This window comes from Dipteris shenzhenensis, chromosome 23, assembly GCF_047967505.1.
Source record: "Dipteris shenzhenensis isolate YYH24624 ecotype China chromosome 23, Dip_SZ_1.0, whole genome shotgun sequence".
Classification (NCBI taxonomy): domain Eukaryota; kingdom Viridiplantae; phylum Streptophyta; class Polypodiopsida; order Gleicheniales; family Dipteridaceae; genus Dipteris; species Dipteris shenzhenensis.
The window spans coordinates 37,426,933-37,448,035 of record NC_141618.1 but is presented as its reverse complement, the minus strand read 5'-3'; the positions used below and the strand labels follow the sequence as shown (position 1 = coordinate 37,448,035).

At 41.5% G+C, this 21,103-nt stretch overlaps 1 pseudogene; it reads right to left on the bottom strand.

The window, feature by feature from the left end:
* Positions 1-9,851: 9,851 nt before the first annotated feature.
* LOC147887333 (germin-like protein 8-2 pseudogene) lies at positions 9,852-10,616 on the bottom strand (annotated as a pseudogene).
* Between the last annotated feature and the right edge of the window lie 10,487 nt (positions 10,617-21,103).

Here is a 21,103-nt window from a genome sequence, read left to right as displayed (position 1 = left end):
GGCTACCCTGGCTCTATATTGCAACTTCTCCATGCCTTGTGTATTCCAAATTGACAAAGGACACCAATTTTGTACAAACCATGGTCCGTGTGCATAGAGAATATGTTGCAAATAAGATGAGAATCAAATCAGCAACAAAAACTATTTATAAATCAAGTGCTAAATATTATGATGGTGCCAAGATCACCATGTAATGCATAATGTGCGACTCCCCCCATGCTTTCACCATTAATTGCATAAACTCTTTCACAGCCATCATGAACCTTTCATAATACATCTCATCGATTTGAACCTAGCAAAGCAATTTTATCAATGCATCTACCTTTGTCCATACTTTAACTCTCAAAGTTGCTACTTGAGGATGAGAAGCCTTATTGGTCATGCATTCACACAATACTTTTTCAGTATTCCCAACCCAAACTACTTTGAGACAATGTATGTTTGTCTTTGTCGAGATTGTGGTTCGATAGGAATCTCCTTGCCTTCCCTAAACCAATGGATACTTTTGCACGAAGATTCTGTGTTGCCCCAGACATTTTCTTATCCTCCTTAAGTTTGACATGTCCTCCATGGAATCCCCTTTGACAACAACTTCTCAGCTTCTACAATGCACCGTGCGGATACTTCTTGCAGAATTTAATTCCAAGCATAAACAAGATGCAAATACAGCAACTTATCAAGTACGAGCAGTTCTCCATGTAAAGTACATATGTGTACTTTCTCAAGTGGGATGGGCAAGATGGGATCCCACTTTGGATCCTTCTTGTGGCAATTCGAAGCTTGCATTTGGCTGCAAGATAGAATGCCATTCTCCCATTGTAAGCCAGTCTTTTGCTTATATTGCGAACACATGCAATAAAGGTATGTGTTCATTACATTTGCCTCTGTATCACAACCATGCAAGCGCTTGAGGGTTTTCAAATCACCGGCAAGATGCCATTCAACTTAAAAGGTTCCATGGCCATCGACTGTGAATGTTTGCCCTCCCTCTTGTCTTCGAATGGTCGATGGGATTCCTATTCTATTTAGAACCCACTTCAATGTCTCATGGCACTCTTTTGGAGTCTCAAATGCTGCAAGCCACCATATATCCTTCTCTGATTGCACTGAGAAATCTTGCTCTACTTCTTCATCCCCTTGAAGAAAGGCTAAGGCTTTATTCATAATGCAGATGCTGACTCTCTCTAACTTGTGTTCTTTCACCAATTGAGTTTCATCCATTTTGATGACAAATATGAGCTTTCCATTGTAATCTGTACAACAAAAGAGAAAAATAGTTAGGATAAACATGATATAGGAAATGAACTAAGTGCAATGCTATAATGGATTTCCTCTTACCATCTTCTCTCATGCCATAGAATTTGACCATTGCTTGTTGCAGTTTCTCAACATCTAAGTAGACATTGTTGAAAGCATTCATCTCAAAGGTTTGCAAGCCATATTTATTTTTACTCTTCCAATTCATTGTGCCCCTTACGCAATGGTACCCTCCAAGCATTTCTCTTGCACATTGGTTTGGTTCTCACTGTGCACATCTCATAGACCAAGGTGTGGGTAGGGGCACTGCAGACTTCTTATACTTTCCCAAAATAGCAGACTTGAAAATTTTGAAAACAGATGTGTAAGCTTTACGACTTACACCGGCAGTATCACAAGCTGCAAGCATCTCCTTTGCATCCACAATATCCTTGAAGTCCTTCTCACCTCCTCAGCAACTTGCACATGTAGGCGCTTATGTCTTGGGACCCTTAGTATCCCAATGACATCGCTTGACTTCAATAAACCAGCTAGAGCATATGAATAGTCAATATCATCCCAGTTTGTTCTTCCCATCACATCTTCCATGAAGTTCCTAAAGAAGAATAAAAAAAAATTGTCACAAACAGTGTAGCACAAAAGAGTGTAATCTCATCGGAACGTTTGATAACCAACCTTGTAGCTTGGTGGACTCTGCTCTTTCTAGTGCCACCAGTGGGTGCCAATGCATCCATGTTATGTAAGTACCTTCTTTTCCTCTCCTTGAATCCCAAAGGTGTTTCTTTCATCTTTTGCACTCGTACTTCTGCCTTCTCTCGTTCCTTCTCTACAGCTCGTCGTACTTGATTGTATATAGATCTTTCCAAGACTTTTTTGGACACTTTTAATTTATGTCACTCCAAGTCCAATTCTTACAGAGTGACTCTTTTAATTTATGTCACTCCAAGTCCAATGCATTTCGCTCCAAGTCCAATGCTTTGGCTTTATCATAAAGATCCTGGTTCTCCCTTTGAAGATCTTGCATAGAGTTATGCATTGCAACAATGGTGCTATATCCTAAATGTGCTAGCATCTTTGCTTGGGCTCTGTGCATCTCGCTTACTTGCATAGCCATTGACTGAGCATTGTTTAATCGATTGCAATAACCAAGCAACCCCACATGTCCATTTCCAACAAACCGAACTAGCTCATGCATTGTATGGAAAGGAGGGCTCTTTTGGTTGGTAGCATCTAAAGGATACAAGGATCCTTCTACCGAAAGGTCGAGATGCTTCTTTCCTTGCGAATGAAGACTGTGGATTTTGGAAGCTTCCCTCATCGATGAATTGAAAAGCCAATATCCTAACCCCCTAGATTGGGAGCTCAATTCAGATTACATGAAAGAGCGCAAAGTTTTTCAAGAAGCAGTACAGGGGACATCCCGAACTATTGGAGGGTTAGAGGAGGGCTGCGAGGAGATGGCTGCACTCTGTAGGTACTTTGCACTTTGGTGTAGGCGGAAGGTTGGTGTTCGAGGCAATCGTGGTAAGTCTACTTCTTCTCATTTAATGCATTGTTCTATTTTGTTTTACTCCATATTGCATGCACTTTATCTAACTCTCGTAAATTGGGCCCATAGCAAGCTGTGATGGGTCGCCTTCCCATAAACACAGAGACGAGATGCAGATTCCACATAGGAACAAAGCCGTGGTTTATTGAGTAGAAGGTGTTGGGAGCAACAATCGATTGGGCTGAGGTGGCTGCTTGCATGGTATAAGTCTCCTCCTACTTGTAATCTCACTTTTTAAACTATTTTATTCTTTAAGTTCCAATCTAATTTCCAATTAATATGGTTTCACTCTTAGAATCAAAGCTCATGGTGAGGGATTAGGCTTACACGACTTGGACGAGGGCTAGGGATCAGGCACAGCTCACGAGGGCCAGGGATCTAGCCAGCGTGGTGAGGATGAGGATGTGGACAATGATTCAGATGAGCAGTAGTAGTAGTAGTTTTCATATAGTTCGCCATGTATATGCTTCTGTATGTCGGCTCGTTTGAGCAATTTTGTATCACCCTTTTCGAAAGGGTAATTTTGTAACAAACAATGTCATATATCTTCGACATGTATATGCTTCTATCGCTTGGCTCGTTTGAGTGATTTTGTATCAACCTTTTCAATAGGAAAATTTTGTAACAAAAAACATTCTTTTGTAATTACTATTGAAAAAAAATTAGTGTGGCAAAGTAGGGCTTGCTTTGGCCCAGTTTAGCCCCACTAATATTTTTTTTAGCTTCTGTTAACCATCGCTATATAGCAATGTCTTCCAGTGTCACTATATAGCGACATTTACCCGTGTTACTATATAGCGATATTTATATAGCGACCGTTCTTTTTCGACGCTAATAGTGACATAAATACTGACCTTTGCACCCGTTAAAAAAACTTTTTAGCATAAAAAAGGTTGGTATTTCTATCAGAAAAGGGCCAGTGCCTTGTAGTGGGAGTTGATAAATTCACACACATTGCGAAAGATAAAGATATCATCGGTGAGTTCTATGGTACTGTGAAGGCAAAAGACTACAAAAGCGATGTCTTATCTGGAGTCGATGAATTCACGCACGTCAAGAAAGATAAAGATATCATTTGTGTTGTCTCCTCAAACTTACAGAAGAAACAGACATACATATGCATGAAAAGAAGTGAGTCCAGGCAGATGTAGAAAAGCAAACAAAGAGAATAAGAGTATTGAATGAAGATGTTATGCTAAAAGCAACGTGATCTACATGTTGCAAGCAAAGTTGTGTGCATTCCATTAACTTACTTGACATCATGGGATGTAGAGAACAGGTGTGGAAAAGAAGAGGGAGCAAAAGAAATGAATACCCTCTGAATACCTACTCACAAGGCTCTCGTGTTCTCATAAATGATACGAAAAAACCAAAATTTGAACAACAGATGAAGCCTTGTATAAATGGAAAAAGTATTTGCAATAATTCATATCGCATTACTACAAGATTATCACATGGCACATACTAGAATTTGGAAAACAAAGCAAAGTATGGAGTAAAGTTTAACATTCATAGAAAGGCCCAAAACAAGAGCCTCAACAATGTCGGCAACAACAATTTTAAAAGACTACATTCATGAAAATGCCTTACGACCTCAACCCCATCTATTTGAAATGCATCTTCTGATAGGTTTGACAAAAAAAGAAGTGTTTAAATCCATTGGAGAAACACAGAGGTAAAGAGGGTATGCTCTAACATGTTTTCACAATTTGTATACTCTTTGAAGAAGAGCTTTGTACATGTTAAAATCCCAAAAAGGCAAAAAATATCAAAGTGTATTGATTGTGATGATCTAAAGCGAGCACTTGAGAGTGCAACGTCTGCAAAACAGAGAGAAACATACAAAAATAAAGAGAATTTCATCATGGACTTGTTTGGCATTCTAGACTAAAATATGCATTTTGGAAGGAGCAGGCTATTTCTCATCCAAATGAGTACATGTGCATTATTATAGATGGTATGGATCAGAACATAACATTACCTCGATTCATAAATACTCCATCTGAGCTACAAGGAAAATACTTCTTAAAGGCACATCTATGTGGAGTGTTAGTGTATGGATTTAAGTTTTTTGCAGACATATGGATTGATTCCTTGCATCTACATGATAGCAATCAAGTTGTAATGTTAGTTATGAAGGAAATTCACAGTATACATGCGGAAAAGGTCTCCTACCAGCAAATTTGAGAATACAAGCAGACAATTGCGGATGAGAGAATAAGAATGTACTCTTTTTTGCATTTTGTTCAATGCTAATCACTCATCGAATCTTCAATGAGATTGAAATTGGGTTTTTGTTGGTTGGCACACACATGAGGATATCGATCAGGTTTTTAGCACAATCTCAAGAGAGCTAAAACACAAGGACATGGACACGATGGATGATTTGATAAGAGAATGTGGAAGGCAAGTTGGTGGCTACAAGGGAGGTACAGAATGCTCGATGGTTGAAAGGATGTATAATTGGAAGAGCTTTATTATACCTTTCATACAAAAAGGTGGTGATGCCCTGATTGGATGTCATAGCACTCCACACTACTTTCTCTTTTTCTTAAAGGATGAAAGACCAGTGATGCAGTGGCAACACTATTCTCATGATACAATATGGGAACCGGAAGAACCTAACTGTCTCTTAACTTCAGTCTTGAGCAAAGAAATGCATCCAATATGGGCTCCTATAAAAGAATTTAGCAAGAAATATAAAGGTGAAATAGAAGGCTTAAAATCTTTTATTGCATACAAAGAGGAAATGCTTCAAAGATTTCCTGATTAGAAGCCCTCTTGGAAGGAACACACTGCTGTTTTAATTAAGAAGACCTATCAATTGATAAAAGACCTTGAGAAAATGTGAGCACAATAGGGGAGAATTGAGGTCTCAAAAGGGCCTCATAAGGAATGGATTAATAAATGGATTAAGCTAAGACCAAGTGAACCCACTATGGTAACCCATGGGCTAAGGGTCCCCTAGCATTTACTGAACTGGCATGGATACCTTTATTTTAAAATTGATCAACCTTGGCCCTTGGATGGAGGTGGATGGTGGATGAATCAAAGGCCTAGCATGCTCAAATTGGTGGGAGGGACCTTTGGTGGGCTCCAAACTGGCAATGAGTGACAATGAATTGGACTTTCAAACAAACTAGTAACCTATTTGTACTTAACACATTTGTAAAGGCAGAATTCAGTTATTGAAAAGGCTCCGTGTTAGACTCCTTTGTACAAAGACTCATGGAGAGCAATATTTCTTGTAAACATATGACATTGTAAAATTGCAAGTATAGCTATTACTATTTTTGGAGCACATTTAAAGAGTCTTCTATGCCTCTTGTCTATTTTAACCTTTAAATTTTTTGGGACTTCAAGAGTGTTATAGTTTTCTACATCAAATTTTAAGTGCATTCTTTTGGATTAAATTATATTAATAAGTCTTTATTTTGAAAGTGATTTTTCATGGATTTAAATTTATAACTCATGATTTTTTTTAAACGTGAATAGGATTGTTAAAGAGAAGAAGTGCAAAAGTAGGATTTAATCAAAGTTTTTCCATTAGTAGTGCACCATTATAGAGACAGATTGCAAAATTTATTATGTGGAAATGATAGTGCCAAAAAGTAAACTTTTGATTCTCGAATGATATTTTCATAAAGTAAACTTTTCAATTGGGAAGGATTTTTGGGATTAGTCCAAGAGTAGACATATGAGCTGAGAATTAATTAAATAAGTGTTATTATTAGATCAGATACACCCTTAATGAAATAATTTGCCCATACTTGCTTAAGTTGAAGTATAGGTATCAACAACAACATCCAAAGGGTCTCTGTTGCTATCATCTTTATGGGTATCTGGAGCGTCAGAAATGAGATCAGTCATGCCATGGTGGAGAGTGTGCTACTAGGGATAACTAAGGTTGGGCCTAACTGACATGAGGAAGCTAGTGGGAATGTGTATGTTAGATCTTCATAGTGCTATGTATATTGTCATTAGGTGCGATGTTTGGACATACTTGCCATAGACGGGTGCGCAATCTGCCCAGTGTAGTTGGTTGTAATTCGTAATACTTTTCTTTCCTTCTAGTTGAATAAAATCTGACGTGCTCCCTTAAAGAAATAAAACACTCAAACTTAGGATACATACACATGAGACCCAACATTTTGGCCTGAAAGTGGACATCTTAGCCTAAATGAGCTTGCAGGAAGGCCTAAGTTCTCAGAGAACAGTTTCCTTGCATCTTCAAAATCTCAGTTCATCTGCTCAAAGTAAGGTTCTTCTTGTAACTTGGAACCTGCAAGTAGATTTGAAAGTCACTTTCTTGACATAAAGAAAATTTTGATGTACTTGTAAAAGAGCCCACAGTCCAAAACATTCACCGATGCTATGCTAGATAACGCACAAAAAAATTACGAAATTGAAAAAGAAAATGAACCCCAAGCACGGCATCAAGAACACTTATAGATGCTCTCTGAATGACCCAAATCTGCTTATAGGATCAACCAAGAGTATCTACATGAATTTCAAATTGGCATGTGCAAGTGTGAACTCCTATCAAGGTTTCCAACCTTCGAACAGTCATGAAGCTTGGGAAGCATATGCTTGCAGCTTTGTAAGATTCAAGATGAGAAAATAGGCTTGTTCAAAATGAAAGAAATAGGAAATCATGAGTAGACAAATGGATTGCAATACTTCAGATTGCAAGGCAGCCCATGTTACAAAGACAAAGGCAAGGGAATTGATAAAGCATCGAATCATAGAAAACAATCGACTTAGACTCTTTCCATAGCCTCAGAGCTACACCTTCATTTGCTGGGGGAGTAGCAACATCAGAATATGATTTAGGAGATGAAATGACATAGATCTTAGTGGGATCATTTGTGTTGAGTGATGCATTCATAAAAAAGGCAGATTCTATCATTGTATCACCTACAACCTCGATTGAACATTGATTACCTAATTTGTAAAATTGTAGATCTTAAGGCACTAATGCTCTATAGCAGCAATGGAGGGTAATGGTGTAGCATAAGGCATCGAAGCTCTACAGCTGCAATGGAGGGTAATGGTGGAGCCCTATGGATGGGACACTAGGAATACCATGCTTCAATATGATGCTCATATAATAGCATGCAACCATCATAAAACAAAAGAAACATCTGTGAGGGAAGGCAATGGAGGAGAGCTCCATGTGAAAATGATGGAGAGGTAGGCAATGATCAGGGCACCACACACAAATGACAAACGTAGGAGGGCCGCTTTCTACCAACCCCTCCATCCATTAGGATGCCAAACATTGAAACAGATCGCTTTCAAACTCTCAAAGGGCAATTGATTCACGTCTTAGAAGATAAGCTATGATGCCATGACCATCACTTTGCAATACTACTTGTCTCAAAGTATAATCTATAGGTTAAAAGAGAAGTGGTGGCCTTATAGTCAATTGCAAGTCATAAGGCAAGGGAACCTTGGGAAATTTTTTGCAAACATTTGATTTATCATGTCATCTTCTTATGTGTTTTATTTCTTCTTAGCTCCTTCATAGTCATCAATGAATGTTTGCATCTCCCAATCTATCTTGGTAAAGGAGAGTAAGCACGTTACTAGAGTAGCACCTCATGGGCACTTGGGGTACAGTAAAGACCACATGTATTGAAAGACAAAGCATCCCTTCTTCATAGAAGGATAATGGTAAAAGCATATTGATGGTATGGATGGGTGATAGCATTATATATTGAATATGATTTAATTTAATTAAGCCCATTTTTTGATCTAAGGTCCTACTCTATGGTTGCAATGTAATCTATAGAAATTACAATAACATCAAAGATGCAAGAGATGGAAGGCACAATAAATGAGTGTAGTAGCACTACATCTTTCAACATGGAATCAATGTGTGTATTTTTGGGGGATGCTTTCAACCTCTACCATGCCTTGCTTTGTCAAACTTATGACAGCTTAAAAAGTTGACTTCTACATCTTCTTAATGCCTAGACCATGGGGCCAACATTGTCATGAGGGACTTATAATAAGAAAACTAGGAGAGACATTGGTAGTTGTAGAGAAAGGCAAGGCACACTATGGATTTACACATACCGATAGCCATGCTTAGTGGACATGGACGCAAATATTTTGCTAGGCCAATGGAGCAAAAAAGGGAAGTGGTGCTAACTCCAATATTGGGTCCTATAATATCGGAAACAAGCATGCTAAGATGAAAAGAAAGGCTTTTTAAAATAAGTGCAATAGCAACATCAATCGACATAGCAAGGGTAAGAAACATGAATTTGTGACGTAGTGAAGGGGGGTGTCCTTGAACATTCCAAGGACATTTCTAGTGCTAGGCATTAATGTTTGCAACCACCATGGGAATATCTTTAGGCCACACTTCTAATTCTCACTAATGAGAGTGCCATGTAAACACACTTTGGGTGCTAGTGAAGTGTTTGCAAAATACTAGCACACTATGCAAAATGGAACTTATAAGTTTTTAAATTTACATAAGAGATTTGTTTGCAATTTTTAAAATTTGTAATTTTACTTATATTTTCACCTTAAAACCTGAAAAGCTATATGAAAAAGTTTTAGGAAGGAAAGTTGAAGGTTTCTCTATATAGAAACATAAAACTTCTCCATGAAGAGTGGTGCCCCCTAGAGGACATATGAATGTTGTGTTTTGAAGAAAGAAACTCCAAAATCCCGTAGATGTGAAGCTGTTGCAAAATGTTTCTTTTAAATATGATGGTTTTCCACTAAAGCGTAAGCCAATTCGAGAAGCCAAGACAGCGTAGATCATCATCTTTGAGAAGACAATTCAAGTTAATGATGTCACTCGCAACGTCACGTCAATAAGCAAAAGTGAGAGTGTGTAGAGTGTAAACATGTGTTGGACGGTTAGCAATAGTGAACTACGCCTAGTTGAGCGAACATTTAAGCATATAAAGTTACCTCACTCCTAAATTTACTACAGAATCATTAGCATTGAATCTAAGCTTGATGCACAAACAAGTGCACAGAGCATTATTTAGTTTGGATGGAGTATTTGACTAGTTGTGCAGGGCACTATGGCAAGCCCCCAGCCAACTTGGTCATTTCAATTTGAGCAGGAGTGTATTGACGAATTCGATCAGGCAGTTTTTCCAACGCTATCTGTGAGACTGTAGACCTCCTTCTTATCGATGCCGAAGGTAGTCTCCAGCACTTGCTCAGGAAGAGGAGGTTTGGCGGCGAAGAGGGCAGTGGCCAACAGCGATACCCCCGGATTTTGACTGTTCAAGCCGGATATGGCAAGGGCAGATTTATGCGCATCCGCGTTGAGCTGGAAGTGAACCAGCCCCCGGGGGAAGACAAAGAGGTCCCCAGCGTAAAGCGTCTGCTGGAAGAGAGTGTTATTGGTATCCACAAAGCCCACTACCAATTTTCCCTGAGCCAGGAAGAGAACTTCGGTGGCGCGAGGATGGACATGAGGTGGAACCAGGCCGCCTGGTGCGAAGTCGAGGCGAGCGACGGACAAACCCTGAGTGTTGAGGCCAGGAAACGTTTGGGCGTCGGCGAGCGTGACATTGGAGCCCAACGGGTTGTTGACATCACCTGCCTGACGCAGCAAGGGAGAAGTGAAGTCGTATGCAGAGACCTGATTGGCGTTCTTGCAAAGAAGGCCGTTTATGGTGATGTCTTGGTTGGGTAGAGCGACGCAGAAATCTTGCAAAGGATCGGCGTCCGTGGCTGCAACATGGAGGGAGGAAGAAGCAAGAGCCAGCAAGAAGAGGAGGGGCAGTGCGGCCCTAGCGAGAGTGGTGGTTGTGGACGTGAATTCAGCGGCCATAGCTGTGGTACAGCAGGCGATGCAGACGAAAATGTGGGGAGTGTAGCTGCTGCTGGAGAGGGATGTTAGAAATGCAGGTAGCTTCTGAGAACGCAATGGAAGGGAGATCGTGGTGATAGTGCAGCGCAAGTGTGCTCCTTATAAAGTCTGCCTTTCGATCTGCTTCGGACCAAGTCGAGTTCGTGATCCTTTCGGTCTGCTTTGGACCAAGTCGAGTTCGTGATCCTGATAGGTGACGCAATCTATTGAAATTCAGATCATGGGCTGCTGTTTCCGTCTTCTACAACTGTTGCTAAATCAACGAAAACAACGATGAAACATTCCACCCAGTACGCGAAGGAATAAATTAAACTGGACATATGGTGCTAAATCAACGAAAATAACTTTGAAACATTCCACCCAATAAATTAAACTCGAAAGCATCTCCAGCTTGTGTTTTGCTTGTGGGAGTCGATGACTGCAAGGATGCTGTTTAATTCAATGCTGATAGTGTGACTTACGGCCATGGGTCACATGCTTGTAACAACGTCTAACAACTAACACTACAAGTCTAGTGACTCTAGCTACAAGTCACCATGCGCCTAGGAAACAACTCTAATGCTTTGCTACTACTTCTTTAAGGATAGGTTGGGAATCCTCTTTAAAGGAGAGCTTAGTGAGTGAGGGCTAGGCAGATGAGTGAGGCTTAGTACGTGCGCGCACACATAGATGAGTGAGGCTTAGTGAGCATTGCTTTTAGTTGGAAAAAAGGTATTAATGCATGTTTAAAAATAAAAGCTTAAAATGAAATATATGTGTGTGTTTCACACTCTAGGCCACACACACACATATAGACACACTTATAGGGAGGGGTTGCCATGTGGTAGCCAAAGGGGAGAACGAGCCTAAATCAGTGTGTTTGTGTGTGTATGTATCCTAGGTTGGAGATTTTTAATTATAAAAGGGAACATGCCGGCTTTTATTAAACTGTAAGGGAAAAAAATAATTACAAAATTGTGGCCTACTATACTACAAAAACTGCCCATGGCATACAATGAATAAACTTAAACATAACACCTAATAACCATCTACATAGCACTATGAAGATCTCACAAGCACATTCCCACCAGCTCTCTCATGACAAGTACATTCCTACCAGCTTCCCAGCAAATACACTCTCTGCCATGGAACGAGTGAAGATCATCTCATTTCTAAGACTCTAGATACCCATAAAGATGATAGCAATAGAGACCCTTGGGATGTTGTTGTTGTTGATATCACTACTTCGACTTGAGCAAGTATGGGCATACTATTTCATTAAGGGTGTAGCTGATCTAATAACCATGCAAGGATGAATAGGTAATTCGATGAAACAATTCATTGTACAATCACAAGGAACTTCCAGCCGTTCACTATATAGGGAAAACCTCACAAACTAGGAAAAAGGAGGAAATTTCCTAGATATGACTAGGCATTTTGGTAAGTACATCTCCCTAGATAAAATGCATACCCCTATCTAGGAAAAGAGGTTGTCATCTAGGAAATTGGGATGAGTGTGCTACATTTCTATATAAGAAAAATGCACACCTCTATTTAGGAAAAGAGGTTGTCACACTACTTCAACAGGGAGAAGTGTAGAATTTCTAAAAACTTGGATGTACAAAAGAAACCAACAAAAGACTATTCGGCATTTGACTTTGATTGTAATAAGATGAAGGATGCAAGATCCCATGAAAATAAAGTGACAAATAAATTTGATAACGAAAAGTATACAAACTTACAGAAGAAACGAACATATATATGCATGAAAAGAAGCGAGTCCAAGCAGATGTAGAAAAGCAACCAAAGAGAATAAGAATATTGAATGAAGATGTTATGCTAAAAGCAATGCAATCTACATGTTGCAAGCGAAGTTGTGTGCATTTCATTAACTTACTTGACATCAAGGGATGTAGAGAACAGGTATGGCAAAGAAGAGGGAGTAAAAGAAATGAATACCTACTCACAAGGCTCTCTTGTTTTCTAGTAAATGATACGAAAAAATCAAATTTTGGACAATCGATAAAGCGTTGTATAAATGGAAAAAGTATTTGCAATAATGCATATCGCATTAGTATAGGATTATCACATGGCACATATTGGGATTTGGAAAACAAAGCAAAGTATGGAGTAAAGTTTAACATTCATAGAAACACAGGAAGGCCCAAAACAAGAGCCTCAACAGTGTCGGCAACAAGAATTTTAAAAGACTACATTCATGAAAATGCCTTACCTCAACCCCATCTATCTGAAATGCATCTTCTGATAGGTTTGATAAAAAAAGAAGTGTTTAAGTCTATTGGAGAAACACAGAGGTAAAGAGGGCATGCTCTGACATGTTTTCACAATTTATATACTCTTTAAAGAAGAGCTTTGTACATGTTAAAGTCCCAAAAAGGCAAAAAATGTCAAAGTGCAGTGATTGTGATGATCTAAAGTGAGCACTTGAGAGTGCAACGTCTCCAGAACAAAGAGAAGCATACCCTCCTCATGGGCATAGGGGTCATCTCTGCCATGGGCTGTATCTCCCGGAGAGGGAAGATGGTGCTCTTCCTGGCAGTCTGTTGACCCTCAGGAAGCCTCTCTATATACGGGAGGTTATCGAACACATTTTGTTCGATTGGGAGAGGGATCTCATGGGGAGGGGAAGGTTGAGGGGAAGGCTGAGGGGAAGGCTGAGGGTTAGGCTGAGGCTGAGGCTGAGGGGAAGGCTAAGGGTCATGCTAAGGCTGAGGCTCAGGGGAAGGCTGAGGGGAAGGCTAGGGAGAAGGCTAAGGGATGGCTCATGATCTTGGGGCTGGGGAGTGGGCTCACGGGACTTCAGAGGAGAAGAAGGCTCAGGAGATTGGGGAGTGCACTCATAGGACTTGGGGGAGTTGGGGGAGGGCTCACGAGAGTCGGGGGAGGTGCCACCGAACTTGGATAGGTTTGTGTGCTATTAGTCGGAAAAGAAATCAAGACCAGAGGCTAGAGGCAAAGCATGGCGACACTCGAGGGCCATAGAGGAAAGGAGAACGTGAGAGCGAAACATTATCATGGGAGGGAAAAAGGAATTAGAAGGGGAGGGAATGAAGAGGGAGACTATGACACAAGGGGAAACGGAGAGGAAAAAGAGAAGCATGTACATGATGGGAGGAGAAATGTAAAGATGGAGACATCAAGGGAAGAGGACCATGCTTTATTTTGAAAGGAAGGGAAGGGAGAAATCAAAGTACTAGCTAGGTGGCTTTACAAGAATGAGCATGTCTCATCAAGGAATAGCCCCCTCCTTTTATAGACAAGAGAGGGGCTCTCTCCCAATAAATGCATCCTCCCACATGTATGGTGTGTGTGAAAAAGTCTCCCATGTGGGCTAGGCAGTTACGCACTCTCAATTGTGTGCGACAACCCTTTGCCTCATTTTTCCACATAAATCAAGCCCCATATCTCAAGACTATGATACTCCCTTGGTCTCTCCGAATTTTATAATATGTTCAAACCTCTAGGAGGATAAGTGGAGGGTTGGCACAAGAAATCTTGCCACCTCATCCTACTTTCCCCATTATATAACTTGCTCTCTTGGACCTTCTATTCCTCCCCCACATGAGCCTATCCTATATGGATGGAATAACCCAATATAATATCCATCACCTATTTTATATTACTTCTCCCATGGACTTTGAGCCATATCTCACTAAATGCCTAGGTGGAGGGGTGGCACATGGAGGAGCCATGCCCACACATTATGGGTCCTCTTATGTGGAAGGGTGGCACATGGTCATGCCCTACCACCTCAACCCTGGGCCCTATGCACACCATATTTTATCATACTATTGCCACACATACAAACACACACACATATTAATGCCTTTTTCCTTAGATAAATTTATCCATGACAGTTCCCGCCCCAGGCAGGCAATGCATAGCATTTCCATGCCTGGGTCCATCACGCACAAAGAAGGGCTTGAGATAACGCTTGTTGGTCACCTTCCTACCATATGGCTCATGCAGCTCCTGAACTTGTATAGACCCATTGCTATGTTCCTTGATGAATTTGTATGGACCGGTCCACAGTGGCAGAAACTTCTTATCCATTTGTTGGTCCAATCTATTATCAAAGCATAGCACAACATCCCCCTCAGCAAAGCATCTTTCCCATCCCTTGTGAATCTTAGCATCCAAGTGGGCCTTTTGTCGATTCTTTTGGATCTCTGTTTGGTGTAGTACAAGGCGTCGGGTTTCATCTAGCTTCTCAAGTTGCACCAATATGGCCTCTACATGTTCATCTTCTGTCATCCTCTGTTCTTGTGCCAATCTCAAGGCCGGAATCTCTATCTCTAGTGGTAAAACTGCCTCAGTTCCATACACCAACTCAAAAGGAGTGTGACCTATAGACGTTTTATGAGTGATGTTGTAAGCCCACACGGCTTCCGTGACCTTCTGATCCCACTGGCTCCTATTCCCTATGGCCATTTTTCCCATGGTTTTACAAAGGAGGCCATTGGTCCACTCCGTTTGACCCATGGATGCTGGATAATAGATGCTAGAAGTGTGATGATCAATACCCATGCGATCCATGAGTAACTCCACTGCTTCATTTAAGAATGGACTCCCATGGTGAGAGACTATTTCCATGGGTGTCCCAAACCTTGTGCAGATACGTTCAAATATGAAATTTGAAACTGCCTTACCATTTGCAATGGGGAGGGTGATAGCTTTAGCCCACTTAGTGACATACTGAGTGGCTACCAAAAGATACTTCTTTTTGCGGGCAGTCATGAGCAAGGGCCTGACAAAATCTATTCCCCACTTCTGAAACGGATGGATGGACATCACTGGGTGATTTTGCCCAGGGCGCAAATCCTTTCTACCAAAGAATTGGCATGGTTCACAGGTTTTGCAATACAAAGTGACATCCTTGAACAAGGTCGGCCAATAGTATCCAGCATGTAAACTCTTCTTAGCTGTATAGTCATTGGCATAGTGGCCTCCACAAAATCCATCATGATAATGCTTCAATACCTTCGGCACTTCATCTTCATCAATGGCACGTCTTAGTACCCCATCCATGCCTTGACGATACAATACCCCATCAAGGAGGGTCTAGCACCTACTATCTCTGCGGATCTTCTTTCTCTCATACCTAGTACTTTCTGGAGGAAAGGAGAAAGCAGTCAGAAACCTATAGATACCACCATACCATGGATCCCCAACTTCTATGGCTGCTACAAGGGTTACATCAAGGCACTCCTCTAAATCAATCAAAGCATTCTTCAAGTTGGAACAACCCCCTTTTATAATTTTGAAAGAAAAATCATATTCTTGTAAAACTGCCAACCATTTGGCCAACCGGCCCATGGGGTTTGGTGATTGAAGAACCTACTTTGCAAGACCAGTGCTAGTGAGTATAATGAAGGACTTTCTAGCCACATAATGCCTAAATTTCTCAATGCAGAACACCAAAGACAAGGCATGCTTGTCAGCCTCTGAATAGCATCGCTCAGTGTCGAGCAATTGTCGAGAAGCAAATCGAACGGGATACATGAACCGATCTTTCCCTTGCTGGAGAAGAATACCTGCCAGAGTGTGCTCACCAAACCGAGGATTGATATAGAAAGTCTTTGACCAATCTAGATTGCATAGAATGGGTTCTGAAGCCAACAGAGCATTCTTGATTTGTGCAAACCCATGATCACAATCCTCATCCCAAGAGAAATCAACCCCATCTTTTAATAGCATAGTCATGGGTCATGTCAAAGCAATATATTAATCAATGAAGCAGCGATAGTATCCTACTAGATTGACAAATGAGCATACCTGACGTTTGGTTGTTGGTGGGGAGAGCTTGAGGATAGCTTCTACCTTCTCAGAGTCAGGCTTGACGCCCTCAGATGAGACAATATGTCCTAATAACCTCCCTTGGGTGGCTCCAATGATGCATTTCTCAGGGTTGAGACTGCCATTTGCATCATTGACCCTTTGGAAGGCCAATCTAATGTTCATGATGTGCTCCTTACGTGATGAGAATAAACAAAAATCATCCAAAAACACCTCCAAGAAATCCCCCAAATAAGGAGCAAACACCATCTGCATAAATCTTTGAAAGGTAGCAGGGGCATTGGTGAGGCCAAATGGCATTACTTTTAATGCAAATGTCCCCAGGGTGTGGCAAATGTGGTTTTAAGCACATCTTCTTTGGCAATTCTGATTTGATAAAACCCAGAGTAACCATCATAGAAAGTATACATCTCATGACCACTTACCTTCTCAAGAATGAGGTCTTGAAAGGGAAGAGGATGATGATCCCTCTTGGTGGCCGCATTGAGTTTCTTATAGTCGATGCAGACCCACCACTTGTTGTTTTTCTTTGGGGTGACTACCACTGGTGAAACCCATTTAGTATTGTGAACCGGAACAATAAACCCAGCTTCTACAAGTTTTTGCAACTCTGAGCGCAAAGCATCGATCTATAGGGGCCCTAATCTCTGATACTTTTGAGCTACAGGCTTCGCATCAGGCTTCAGCTCTATCTTGTGTTCTATGGAGTTCACATGGCGAAGGTGGCAGTAGCAGGTTGAGAATATACACCTTGTTGAGGGTAAGCATCTAAGGGAGGACCATACATTTGAGGTGGACGTGGTGGATACATCCCTGATGAGGGGTGGGGGTATGCCCCTGAGTTAGACCCCCCCAGTTATTGTTGCAAGAATTGAGGGGGTTGCGGAGAGACAATCGCGTTCTTTGAAGTAGGATCACTCTGAAATTTATCAAACTTTTGAGCAATCTCATTTGCTAGCACCATAGTTTCTGGATTCTCCCATTTAAGCTTGAGGCGGAATTCGTCACTTGCTCCTACTACAAGGTAGCCTAAACATGGTGAGTCATTCTAGCTCGAAATCCGGCATTGTCCTCCTGCGTGGCAATTAAACGGTCCAGGAGCACAGCCGCTCGATCCACATATCGACGTGCCATCTCACCTTCTGGCTGCTTCAAGTTTTCCACCTACAGGTATACATTCTCCGACTCCTCTTCTTTGCCGAAATACTCAATCATCGCTGCTGTCAACCTTGGCTAGCTTTGTCAAACGTCTTCGGCCTGCTTCTCATACCACACTTGAGCCAAACCCTCTAGAAATGTGGGAAGAACCAACAGCCATCTGTCTTCAGTAAGAAAGTTAAGAGAAACACAACGGCACTTGAAGGCCACAAGATACTCATTTGGATTTTCTTCCACCCGTCCACAAAACACAGGAATGTCAGCCATGCTTGGAAGATGGAAAAGAGAGAGGCAAGACGAGGCTTATCTATGGACAAACAATAGAAAGAGGAAGCTTGAACTAAAAATTAGGTGAAGATACATCCACAAAGCACACGTAGGTAGGGTAGGGTGTGACTGGTATATTGTGAAATACTACACGGGAAGAATCTTCAGCATAGAATAGCACATAGACAATCTTAAAAGGACCAACCCTCATGATATCACATCCATCTTTACAAGCGAGGGTTAGAACATGGCACTGCATGAGGTTCATCAAGGCAAACAAGAATGCCATGACAAATGTCAATAGTTGGAGAGCTTGCACATCACCTTCAGCTTCTTCCAGTTCTTGTAGTCACCATGCTATTTCTTCAAGGGGTGTGCGGTCTGGCATCCTTCTTTTGAGCAATGTCCTTGAGGACCTTTCTGATGATCTTCCAAAGTTAGTAAACTCGTATCAAGTATGCCCAACACTTAGTTTTGTGATGACCACAACCTTTGCATTCCTTACAAATGATCAGCCTCCTTCGTGGCTTGCAGCTTTATTGGGGTGGTGCTTCCACTCGCATCATGCGTGATTGAAGTACAAGCTTCACGTGCCAAGAAATCAGCAACTAGATTTCGAGCTCGAGGGATATGTTGAATTTTTACCTCTTCAAATTGGTTGCAAAGTTCCAATGCTTATTGATGTCGTGGAACCAAGCCTTTGCTCCGCACCTTCCACCTTTCACTAACTTGTTCACACACTAGTTGAGAATCTCCTTGCTCTTAAAGTTGCTTGACGTGATGTTCTTGTGCCTTTTGTAGCCCAAAAATGAGCGCCGATTACTCAGCTTGATTGCAAGTCCTTGTAGGTGCAGACTTGCTATAACAATACTCCTCACCACACAGTGAAGTGAGCTTCACACCTGCAATAGCAGCCTTGGTCGAAGGTTTGTAAGCTCCATCAAATTGAAGGATCCAAGATGTCATCACACCAAGACTAAAATTTGGACATCCCAAGTTTCTTGGTAGTCCAAGACAGGTAGAAGGAGAGGGTGGGGAGAACTCAACACTTGAGCCAAACATTCAGCACTAAATAAACTTGCAATCCTTTGTTGATAGTTTATCTTTAGACCAAAAAGAATTACAACTTGAAGCTCGAAATGAGGCACAAAAGGTTGATTAAGTACAAATGGATTCCTTGGTGGAAACATTACCAACCATAGCCGAGGCCTAGAAACCTTTGTATTGAGATTGAGAATAAACCATTCAAGACGAGCTTATCCATAGGAATTAACAAGCAGATGTGCCAAATCTCCCCCCAAGCTTGGGGAGCATCCCACCCTTCGATGAAGGACACCCTTTTAATTACCTCCAAAGTAGCAAGTAGCTCGATCACTACACAATGAGTAGAATTAAAGTCAAAGCTCTCCCAGCATATCAATAGTTCTTCACCTTGAACCAACCACGGTGTATCATCCCACCTGTCGTCTCCTTGAACAATGCACTATACATTCAGCCGTTGAAGGTTGATGTGAAGATCAAGAGAGAGATCTCGCCAATTGGTACCCATAATGAGCGGAGGACTAGGCACCAAATCCTTAAACTCATCAAGAAGTGACATAAATATCCACCCTCCTCGTGTGGCATGCATCCGTGAAGTGGACTTGGAAAAGTTCCGAATCGGTGATCTAGCAGGAGATGTGAATAGAGCACATGAAATAAAGTACTTTTGCTTTTTATGGCAAGAGTAAACTCCCCACGGTTAGAGAGTTACAATTCCCAAGATTTCAATATATAAAAAAAAATCATTACATTTTCATCACTTCCAACTTGTTGGCCCAATGATAAGTCTTCCTTTTGTGAAGGGGGAGGTCTTGGGTTCAAATCCTACTCTTTAATAAAAAGAGAGGAGAGGAGAGGATAAGGAGAAGAGAAAGAGGAAGAAGAAGAAGAAGAGAAGAGAGAGGAGGGGCGTGGAATCTACTGTTACAGTTTTGCATAAACTCAAAAAAACTGTCCACGACCAGAAGACGCAGGAGCCCAGAAAACTATCGCGCGGGTGAACACAGTAGATGCACGAAGCGAATGCATGCACAGGAACTCAGAAGGAGCACAGATGTTACAATTCTGCAGATGCGACCGGTACGAGCAGAAGATTTATTGGCCAAAATACACGTAGGAACTGTGAGCAGAAAGCAGGCACACTGAAAATGTAGAAGCAGGGAGGTTTTGCAACCGTAGGGACAGGGAAGGTACACAATTTGGAGGTGCAAAAGTAAGAACTGTGCATGGAAGAGGCTGCAGAGCCGCACCCAATCGTAGGAGTAATAGGTTTTACACCACTAGCCATGGAAATTTCGATCCCAGTAGCCACACCATTTCTATTAGCCGGAAAAGAAATCAGGACCAAAGGCTAGAGGCTAAGCATGGCGACGCTCGAGGGCCATAGAGGAAAGGAGAACGTGAGGGCGAAATGTTATTATGGGAGGGAAAAGGAATTAGAAGGGCAGGGAATAAAGAGGGAGACTATGACACAAGGGGAAAGGGAGAGGGGGAAGAGAAGCATGTACATGATGGGAGGAGGAATGTAAAGATGGAGACATCAAGGGAAGAGGACCATGCTTTATTTTGAAAGGAAGGGAAGGGAGAAATCAAAGTACTAGCTAGGTGTCTTTACAAGAATGAGCGTGTCTCATCAAGGAATAGCCCCGTCCTTTTATAGCCAAGAGAGGGGCTCTCTCCCAATAAATGCATCCTCCCACATGTATGGTGTGTGTGGAAATGTCTCCCATGTGGGCTAGGCGGTTACGCACTCTCAATTGTGTGCGACAACCCTTTGTCTCATTTTTTGACATAAATCAAGCCCCATATCTCAAGTCTATGATACTCCCTTGGTCTCTCCCAATTTTATAATATGTTCAAATCTCTAAGAGGACAAGTGGAGGGTTGGCACAAGGAATCTTGCCACCTCATCCTACTTTCCTCATTATTTAACTTGCTCTCTTGGACCTTCTATACCTCCCCCACATGAGCCTATCCTATATGAAGGGAATAACCCAATATAATATCCATCTCCACCTATTTTATATTACTTCTCCCATGGAATTTGAGCCATATCTCACTAAATGCAGCCTAGGTGGAGGGGTGGCACATGGAGGAGCCATGCCACCTTACATTTTATAATATTACTACCATGGATTATGTACATCACACCTTATGGGTCCTCTTACGTGGAAGGGTGGCACATG